Genomic DNA, 11,414 nt, shown 5'->3' with positions numbered 1-11,414 from the left:
TATGGAATTGCTTCCAGGAGAAAGTGGCACATGCTTCAGCTGGAGAATCAGCGCCTGCAAGTACTTGCAGAGGTCATGTTCGGCACACTTCAGTTGGAGAATAAGCGCCTGCAAGAAGTAGAAAATTACAGAGGTTATGCCACTGGAATGTCTTATCTGACTTGCGAGTCGGATTGCGTCGGGTGCGGGTTGAAACCGACAAATAAGCTCATTCCCTGCGATAGGACTAGACATGCATCATCATTGTTTGCACATTTGCATTTGATTGTGCTTGCTTATCTTGTCTCTCTGTGATTGTACTGTTTGTCGTTTTGCTATTTATTTGTGTGTTGATCTGTTTCCTGTGCTATTAGTTTGTGTATTGAGGTGAATGAGAACTGAGGTTGTGATTGAGATTTGTCTTAAGTTTGGAAATTTAAAGAAGGTAATTAATTATACAAAGTAATAGTAAAAAGTATTTTCAAAAGGTTTGATAAAAATATAGTTTTATTGAGTAAAAGTTAATTATTTGCATTTTATTTCATTACTCTTATGGTATTCCCATCCCCTACTGAGAACGCATGATTTGTTCTCACCCCAAAATCTTCCACCCTTTCAGTGGCACAGGTTTGAAGACTAAGTTTGAAGCTGCGGACGGTTATTAGTTTTATTCAAGTTAAGTTATTTGTTGAGTTACTTTCGTAGAATACCTTTGCCTTTGTTATTAAGATTTTATTTTTATACAAAAGGATAGGAATTGTATCTGAATTCCCTTTGATTTCTTTTGTACAATATTTATTATTATTAATAATTATGTGATTGTTATTACTTAGTGTTCTTTGATGATTGGGTTTGATTAATAAAAAAAATAAATACAATTTTTTGGCATATTCTTAAAAATTGAAACGTGAAATCGAACTAAAGGCTCAATATTAATTAGTAAATAAGGAAAATAGGTTAGTAACGCCTTACTTTTGGTATGATCATGACGTGCTAAAAGTTAGGGTGTTACAAATTATATACAAAAGGTACCAATGCATATGGTTTAAACATTTAATGCATGAGTATGTATCCAATTTCCAAAATCTTCAATAAAAATACAAAAAATAGTCTTTTATCCTAACCAATATTCCCAAACTTTCCATAATTAAATGATAAAACTCTCACTAGGCTAAGCTAATCAAAAATCCAAACAAGGGATATTTATTATTTTTTGCTTTAAGGCTTGTAATGTGCTAAAATTAAGAACAAATGGGTTTAGCATAGGCTCAAAATTGGCTAACAATGGTAGATAAAAGGTAAGATCATTTGGGTAAGTGAGCTATTCGAAACGATGGACTCAATCATATAAATGCATTCATACACAAAATAATGGACATAAAGAATCAAACAAATCCAAGATTACTAAAGAGAATAATACACACAAGAATGAAAATAGGTGGTTATATGATGTAACCACACAATTAGACTTAAAACTCACAAGGTTGTGTGTTCTTATTTCAAAAATATGTTCTACAATAAATAATTCAAACAAGTTCTCAATTTTTTTTTTCAAATCAATTGGGGTGCCCTATAGATAAAATCGTTAAAAAATTTCATTATTTTGACTAAGCTTATTATACATATATATATATATATATATATATATATATATATATATATATATATATATATATATGCAAACTAATAAAATGTAACTAACAATCCTAAAAGACCTAAAAATGAAATGCGAAAGTCTTGGGATTAGAAATTTATCACCCAAAAATGGCCGATTAGTTGGACGACCTCCCCACACTTAAAAGTTTACACCATTCTCGATGAATGCAAAAATGAGCAAGGAGGTACGGCGACTTTCTGGATTGCCTCCTTCAGCTGGTTGATCAACCGACTGCTGCGTGTTCTTTCTCCCACTTCTGTTTTTGCTTATGATAACTCACCCATGAAAAATAGAAAATAGCACAAGAAGATGAGAAAATGCAAAAGTAAGGAAGCGTAGATTGTTGGAATGAGGTGAGAACCACTAGAATGGAATGAGTAAATTAGTGCGACATTAAGAAAGAATAGTGTGTGAGTTCTAAGTTTGCGCACGGTTCAGAACACACACACTAGCATAAAAAGCTATGTCACAATTTCACAAAAGAAGCATGCACTTCACTCATTCTAGTGTGCTTGAAATACTTTAAAGAACTTGTATGTTAAAACAACCAAACAAGCAATAAAGAAGCATAAAAGCATTCAAGCAATAAACGAGCAATTGTGAAATGGATAAGGAATGGACATTGATTGATGTGCAAGGTAAGTTTAATGAACAAAATGGAATATAAAATTTACACATCAATCAATGACACACTTTGAATTTTATTTGCAATACCTAATTGACATAACTTTAAAATTAAAACAAAATAAAACAAATAATCAACTAACAAGATTTGAAAATAAAAGATTGGATTTTGAAAATTTTTTGAAAATTAAAAAGAAAGAGTCAATCAAAGATTTTGAAATTTAAATTTGAAAAGAAAAAGTCAAACAAGATAAGAAAATATTTTAAAAATTTTAAAGATTTGAAATTTTAAAATTTAAAAGAAAGCTAACTAACAAGATACTAAACTTTTAAATTTTGAAATCAAATCAAAGATAAGATAACAAAATTTGAAAATCAAACAAAAAGATAAGATAAAGATCAAGAATCAAGAAAGATAAGTGATAAACCACTATTTTATGGTCTATCTTGTCCTCAATTGAGTGGTTTTTATCAAGTCTTTCCACACTTATTCATACTGATTGCATGTTTTACATTTTCCTTCCTAATTCTATGCTTTAATTGAAAACATGCTTCTTTGGCCTTAGATTTGCTAATTATTAATCCTCTCTTATTACCATTTGATGCCTTGATATGTGTGTTAAGTAATTTCAGATATTACAGGGCAGGAATGGCTTGGAGAACGGAAAGGAAGCATGCAAAAGTGAAAGGAATACAAAAAATCGAAGGAACTACAAAGCTGTTAGCCTAACCCTCTCGCACTAAAACGACCATAACTTGAGCTACAGAGGTCCAAATGATGCGGTTTCAGATACATTGGAAAGCTAACGTCCGGGGCTTCGAAATTATATATAATTTGCTATAGTGGTCATACATCTAGATGAGGCGAATGCATGCTCCACGCGGACGCATCGCAATAACAAAAATCAGCATGTTTGATTTCATAACCAGCGAATTCTGTACTGTTTTTGACCCAGTTCTCGGCCCAAAAAACACATATTAGAGGCTATAAAGTGAGGGAAATGCATCCCTTCATAAAAGAACAATTCATACGACTTATAATTCACTTTTTATAATTTAGATGTAGTTTTTAGAGAGGAGAGGTTCTCTCCTCTCTCTTAGGTTTTAGGAATTAGGATTTCTCTTAGTTTTAGGATTTATGATTATTTCTTCTTCATCACAGGTTCAATTTTCCTTTAATTTATTTTCTACTTTTATTTTATTACTTTAATTGATATTTATCTTTTCAATTTAGCTTATGAACCTTTCCATGTTAGATTTGAATTTATGTTTAAACGTAGTTTGAGGTATTTCAGATTTATGATTGCTTTATTCTATTTATGATGTTTTCAATTTAATTTAGAATTTTCCCTTTTTGGCTTTGGTTAAATAATTGGTGACGCTTGAGTTATCAAACTCGATGTGTTGACTGAAAATTGGAATTTCTTGCTAATTAATTTGGATTCCACTAACTCTAGCCTTTCCAAGGGAAAGACTAGGACTTGAGGATTCAAATTGATTTATCTACTTAACATACCATCATAGTTAGAGGTTGACCAAGTGGGAGCAAAATCCAATTCTCATCACACCCGATAAGGATAACTAGGATAGGATTTCCAATTCTTATACCTTGCCAAGAGATTTTATAATTAATTTATTTTTCTTTTCATTTAAATTACTTGTTCCTTATTTCCAAAAACCCAAAATAAAATATATCTTTTTCTATAACCAATAATAAATCATACTTCCCTGCAATTCCTTGAAAAGATGACCTGAGGTTTAAATACTTCGGTTATCAATTTTATTGGGTTTGCTTAACTGACAAACAAAATTTTTGCACGAAAGGATTCTTTGTTGGTTTAGAAGCTATACTTTCAACGAGACTTTATTTGTAAAATTCTAAACCGTCAAAAATTCGTTCGTCAAAATGGCGCCGTTGCCAGGAAATTGCAAACGTGTGCCTTATTATTAGTTATTGTAAATATTTATTTTTTAATTGATTTTTTTTCAAAAATTACAAAAAAAATTCAGATTTTTATTTTAAAATTTTTATCTTATCGTATCTTAGTTTTAAATTTCAAAATTCAAATCTTTTTTCAAAGATCATATCTTTTTCAAAATCTTATCTTATCTTATTTCAAAATCAAATTTCAAATTTCAATATTTAAATTCCAAAATTCAAATTTCAAATTTAAATTTAAAATTTTAAAAATCAAACCTTTTCAAAATTTAAACCTTTTTCAAATTTTTATCTTAAATTGTTGTCAGTATTTCTTGTTTTAGGAGTTTATTTTCATTAATTTTTATTAGTTTTTTATTTCCTTTAGCTATCATGAACTCTCACAATTTTGGCTGAGTCTGGTTACAATTATGTTGCAGGGAGAGGAGATTACAATGAGAACATGCTTCAAGGATGGGACAACCAAAGATGGGAGAAGCCACAAGAATTTGATCAACCCTCTTGGCAATAACCTCCACCAACATACTATAACCAAGAGCCCTTCCAAGAGGCATACCAAGATGATGGCTATGGTAAGCGCTCTTTTGATTATCAACAACCACCACCATATGCCTATGAACCCCCTCCTTAACATAGCTTTGGACCACCATACTCACAAGCCTCTTTCTACCATTCACCTCCATATGATCCTAACCCGTATCCACCATACCAACCACCTTATAAGCCAAATGAACCATACATAGAGCCACCCCCATTCCAACACAACTACTCTCATGAACCACCACCTCAATATACACCATCTCCTTATCATTATCACGATAAACCACCTTCCTACCATGAACCCTTTCTCCCAACAAATGAACCCTCCTATCCACCCCCAAACCTCCATGGAGAAAGCACTTACCGATCTAAACTCTGCTATACAAGCTCTCGTTGCCTAAATTGGACTACCGAATACCTTCAACAATCAACCCTCAAGCTCTAATGCACTTCCTTTTCAATCCCATAATGATCTCTCCATCTCATCACCACCCTCCCTGGAAGAGCACCCACATATATCAATCCAAGAGTAACATGATCCCAATGATGCTATTGACATGGAACAAGAGAGAAGGGATCATCTTCGTGAATCCATACTTCATAAGGAGCTAGAGAAGGCACTAAAGATGAAGGTAGAAGTGACCTTTGTAGATGAAGGAGTAGTTAAAAGGAGTTGTCATAGAAAAGAAATCATCAAGGAGGAGTACGATTTTATACTTAAACAACTGGATAAAGCAGCAATTATTGAAATAGAAAAAGTGGTTACGGACTTAGGAGATGCTGAACCTCCATGGGAAGGTCAAGTCATAGAGCCTCCTTCCAAGGTGTTTGATGTTGATGTTGAGGAAGGTGTACAATCTCCAAGGCATATCATAGTTGAAGACTTGGAAGAGGTTGATCAAGAGATGAAGATTCAAGAAGAAGAGGCACAACCTCCCATGCCCTTGGTGAGAAATGAAGAAGAGATTGAATTGGAAGAAAGCAACCAAGAGGAAGAGGTTGATATTGAAGAAGCTTGCAAAGAGGTGGTAGTTGTCAAAGAAGAACACAAAGGAGTGGAGCTTGCAAGTTCATTAGAAACACCTCTCCCAAGGCCATCACTGTCCAACACAACATTCAAGTGGATAAAATACCTATCCTTAACCTTTACTTTCTCACTTGAATATGGGCTACTTGAGACGGATGGTCAGCTTAGAGCTCTTTGTAGCTTTAAAAGTAAGAGGAAAATGGTTAGTGGTAGAAGTTGCCCTGCAAGGTTCAATACGGTTGCACACTCCAAGCTGAATTGCAAATATTGGTGTAGAGCTCGATTGAATGGGTCTAGGAAGTTGTTTGGATGCTTCAGTGAGAATTCAAATCGCTTGTTACTCGGTTGGAACAGTGATGATCAACAAGAAGATGTGTGTAAAAGCAAGGTTTGGGACCCCGAAATTCATTCCAACAGTCATCACTCTTGGGGCCTTGTCACCTGCTTTGACTTGCCTGAAGGCTTTATGCTTCTAATTTGGGACCCTAGAGGCTATTGAAATTACAAACACTGGTGGGGATTCCTGGAAGAGTTCAAGCATAAGCCGCCCTGACAAGAAGCTCACCAAATGTCCAACTTAAGGACTTTAACTAAAAGTGCTAGGTGGGAGACAACCCACCATGGTATGATCGTTCCTTTTTCAATTATAATTTTATTTAGTTTTGTTTATTTTTGAGTTTTATTTTATTTTATTGAACCTGGAATTATTCATAATATCTGCATCAGCATCTGCATACTACATTCTGCATTTTGCATAAAAAAAACGCATGCGATGCGTAAGCGTCGCTGACGCGTCCGCGTCACAAGTGCATTAGGAAGAAAAGAAAAGAAAAGTGAACAGAAAGTCATGCGAAAGTGTGGATGGAGGTGTGCCTCAGGCACAAATACGCCTACGCGACCGCGTCGCTGACGCGTTTGCGTTGTTTGCGAAATAGCCTCCCCACACATCCGCGTCACCCACGCGAATGCGTGGCCCTGTAAAATTGACGTAAATAGGTGCATGGCAGAGAGTTATGATGGAGTAGGGTTGGACTCATGCTAGAAGCACAAGCCCTACCACGCGAACGCGTGCCTCATGCGTCCGTATCGTTTTTCAAAAATGGCCATTCACGCGATCGCGTCACCCATACAAACGCGTCACCCAGATTTTTGGCAAAATGAGTTTGAAACATAGAGTTGTGCGAACGCGATGCTGCACTTGCGCCAATCGCACAAATCAGGCCACGCGATCGCGTGACCCACGCGTCCGCGTCACCTGACCTTATCGCACACCACGCGACCACATCACTCACGTGTCCGCGTCGCCTGCGCTGCACAACTTATCCAGATCAGCACCAATTATCTTATCTTTTCTTTTCTAATCCTAATTTCTTCTATCTTTTCTTCTTTCTTCTTTCTTCTTTCTTCTTTCTTTCTTACTTACTTCTTCTTCATCTCTTTAACTTCTCATCCTTCTTTTCTTCCATTATATTTTATTTAATTTATTTGCATAATTTCATTCATTATATTTTAATTTTGTGCATATTTTTATTTTCTTTTCTAAATTTATTCTTTTTACATTGGTGTTAAATTTTCTTATTTAACTGTTACATCTTTTCTTGAATTATTTTGGTGCTTCATGACTTGTTTTCTTCTGATTGGGTAATATTATTTAAATCAATACTAATCTTTTATTATACTTGTACCCCTCTTGCATTGACATGAGCTTATACTATCTTGCATTACCCACACTCTTTTCCCCATTGTTGCAACTTTTGTACTATTGATATGTCATTTGCTTCTACTATTTTCTCACTTGCATGTTGTAGCTACCATGTAATTGAGACCCTTATTATTTGACATTAACCCACCCATTCTTTATTTATTTTCTTATCTTTATTTCTGGGTTACTTTTCTTCTTTTCCTCTTCTTTCAGGTTGGCCACCAAAGAAGGGAAAGGGAAAGCTTCTCAATGGGGTGAACAACAAGTCCATCTGCATAATCCACTAGAGAAAAGCATCAGTTGTAGCAGCCCGTCCACCTGCACATCTCAGCATGTACCGAGAACGGTGCAATCTTTAAGTGTCGGGAGGTCGATACCGATCTCCGTGGGTTTTTTACCTTCCTGTCTCAACACCAATGTTTAAATTGTCTTTGTTAAATTAGTTGTTGCATTTGCATGTTTGTTTGATTTTGTGCATATTTTACCACTTGGTTGAAGTAATATTTTCTTTTTCAAGAAACTTTTTATAGCATTTCACTAATTTGAATTAAACTTTTTGAAAAACTTGTTTGAAGAAATATTATTTTGGAACGTGGTTTAGAACTCGAACACACAAAATCAGTGAGATTTTGAGCCTAATTGATTGGTTGCATCTTATTAACCAATATTTTTTTTTGTGTGTGTTGTTCTCTCTAAAATTGTGATATTTGTCTTGCTTGATTCTATATTTCCATTGTTTAATGTATGCATACACTTATATGATTGAGGCCTTATTTCACTGAGCTTACATACCCATATGGCCTTACCCTTTCACTATCATTTGCAAACTAATGTTGAGCCTATTATACCCCTTTGTTCTTTACTTTAGCTCAGCACTAACTCTAAGCGAAAAATAATAATGTCCTTAATTTGAATCGTTGTTTAACTTAGACTAGTGAGAGTGCTTATGATCTAAGTGTGGGAAAATTGAGTTTGGAAATATTTGGTTTGAGAATTGAGTATGTTAGAATTTTTCTGAAAATGTGAAAGAATGTTGAGAATATGTTCATGCATTCAATACCTTAATCATATGCATTGAAAAAGGAAAGAAAAAAAATAGATTAAGAAAAGAAAAATACAAAAAAATAAGAGAAAAAGAAAAGAAAAAAATAATAATAATAAAAAGGGGACAAAATGCCCCAAAGTAAAATGATAGCAATGCATATGTACTGTACTCGAAATTCGGATGCATGAATATGTGGAAAAACATAGTTAATGGGAAGTTAGATTTTGTATTGTAATTACATGGATTGTCCTAAATTAGGTGGGAAGTTTAGGTTAATTAAGGATTCAGATTTTAGTCCACTTGACCAAATACAATCCTACTTGACCCTAAGCCCATTACAACCCTTAAAAGACCTCTTGATATGTGTATCTGTGCATTAAACTTTTGTTGATTGGTAGAAGAAGAGTAAGCCTTAGAAAGCAAGGTTAGTAGAGAATTGAGAGATTGAACCTTAAACACCTGATCAATTAGAGTGCATACACTTCCAGTGAGGGTTTGATGCTCGATTCTTTGTTCCTGGCTTTCATGAGCTATTTTCTTTTGCAAGTTTACTTGTACTTTATTTTGTGATTTGAATTAGTGAAATCCAGTTCATATTTGTTCTTGAAGGATTTGTTTACTTTTAACCAAGTAGAAAAAAAAAGTATTTTGCATTTAATTGCATTCATAGGTTGCATTTCATACATTCTACCATTCCCTTCACTTTCTTATAGCTTCTCTTGAGCTTAGCATGAGGACATGCTAATTTTAAGTGTGGGAAGGTTGATAAACCACTATTTTAGGGTCTATCTTGTGCTCAATTGAGTGGTTTTTATCAAGTCTTTGCACACTTATTCATACTAATTGCATGTTTTACATTTTCCTTCCTAATTATGTGCTTTGATTAAAAACATACTTCTTTAGCCTTAGATTTGCTAATTATTAATCCTCTCTTATTGCCATTTGATACCTTGATATGTGTGTTAAGTGATTTCAGAGATTACAGGGCAGGAATGGCTTGGAGAACGGAAAGGAAGCATGCAAAAGTGGAAGGAATACAAGAAATTGAAGGAACTGCAAAGCTATCAGCCTGACCCTCTCGCACTAAAACGACCATAACTTGAGCTACAGAAGTCCAAATGATGCGGTTTCAGTTGCGTTGCAAAGCTAACATCTGGGGCTTCAAAATGATATATAATTTACTATACTGGTCGTACATCTAGACAACGCGAACGCGTGCTCTACACGGACGCATCGCAGTGACAAAAATCAGCGTGTTTGATTTCATAACCAGCGAATTCTTGGTTGTTTTTGACCCAGTTCTCGACCCAGAAAACACATATTAGAGACTATAAAGTGGGAGAATGCATTCATTCATAAAAGAACAATTCATACGACTCATAATTCACTTTTCATAATTTAGATGTAGTTTTTAGAGAGAGAGGTTCTCTCCTCTCTCCTAGGTTTTAGGAATTAGGATTTCTCTTAGTTTTAGGATTTAGGATTATTTCTTCTTCATCACAGGTTCAATCTTCCTTTAATTTATTTTCTACTTTTATTTTATTTCTTTAATTGATATTTATCTTTTCAATTTAGCTTATGAACCTTTCCATGTTAGATTTGAATTTATGTTTAAACGTAGTTTGAGGTATTTCAGATTTATGATTGCTTTATTCTATTTATGATGTTTTCAATTTAATTTAGAATTTTCCCTTTTAGGCTTTGGTTAAGTAATTGGTGACGCTTGAGTTATCAAATTTGAGGTGTTGACTGAAAATTAGAATTCCTTGCTAATTAATTTGGATTCCACTAACTCTAGCCTTTCCAAGGGAAAGACTAGGACTTGAGGATTCAAATTGATTTATCTACTTAACATAGCTTTATAGTTAGAGGTTGAGCAAGTGGGAGCAAAATCCAATTTTCATCACACCTGATAAGGATAACTAGGATAGGATTTCCAATTCTTATACCTTGCCAAGAGATTTTATAATTAATTTATTTTTCTTTTCATTTAAATTACTTGTTCCTTATTTCCAAAAACCCAAAATAAAATATATCTTTTTCCATAACCAATTATAAATCATACTTCCCTGCAATTCCTTGAGAAGACGACACAACTTTTGTACGAAAGGATTCTCTATTGCTTTAGAAGCTATACTTTTAACGAGACTTTATTTGTAAAATTCTAAACCGTCAAAAATTCGTTCGTCAATAAGCTATGATTTGAAAATTTTAAATTCACTAACAAGAAACACCAAACTTAAAATTTGAATTCAAATAAAGATAAGATAAAGATTCAAGATTTTATTTTAAAATTTCAAAAATTTAAAATAAAGGATTTTAAAAACTTTTGAAAGTAAAAATTTTGAAATCAAATCACACTAATTTTCGAAAATCTAAAAGAAAAACACTAAAAGACACTGTTCATACATCGGCTCGAGCTATAAAGGACCGGGTTGGCAGACCTCTTAGAAGGTTGGCCCATGACTGACCTCTTAGAAGGTTGGCCCACGACCGACCTCTTGGAAGGTTGGCCTATTACCGACCTCTTCTCAAAGAGCTCGGCCAAATCGCCATAAGAGGCCCAAGCAGGCCCAAACGAAGGGACACAGCCCAAATCTAAAGGCGACAAGGCCTAAAGAAAGATAAGGTGGTTTTCCTCAAAGATAAGATAAGATAACTATCTTATCTCCAAAAAGGTCACTCCACACTATTATAAATACACTGGAGCACCTAGGTATAACTCATACTTTGATTCTACTAAAAACTTGCTTAATACCCTTGCTAACTTAAGCATCGGAGTCCCTTGCAGGTACCACCACCCTCCGGTGATGAAGGATCAGCACCACCACCAAGTCTAACAAGTCGGACACGGCGGCTCTGGCCACCATCATCAAGTCGGACTCAACAGCGCTGACCAAT

This window comes from Arachis hypogaea, chromosome 3 (genome assembly GCF_003086295.3).
Source record: "Arachis hypogaea cultivar Tifrunner chromosome 3, arahy.Tifrunner.gnm2.J5K5, whole genome shotgun sequence".
In the NCBI taxonomy this organism is placed as follows: Eukaryota; Viridiplantae; Streptophyta; class Magnoliopsida; order Fabales; family Fabaceae; genus Arachis; species Arachis hypogaea.
Note: the sequence above shows the minus strand (reverse complement) of the source record.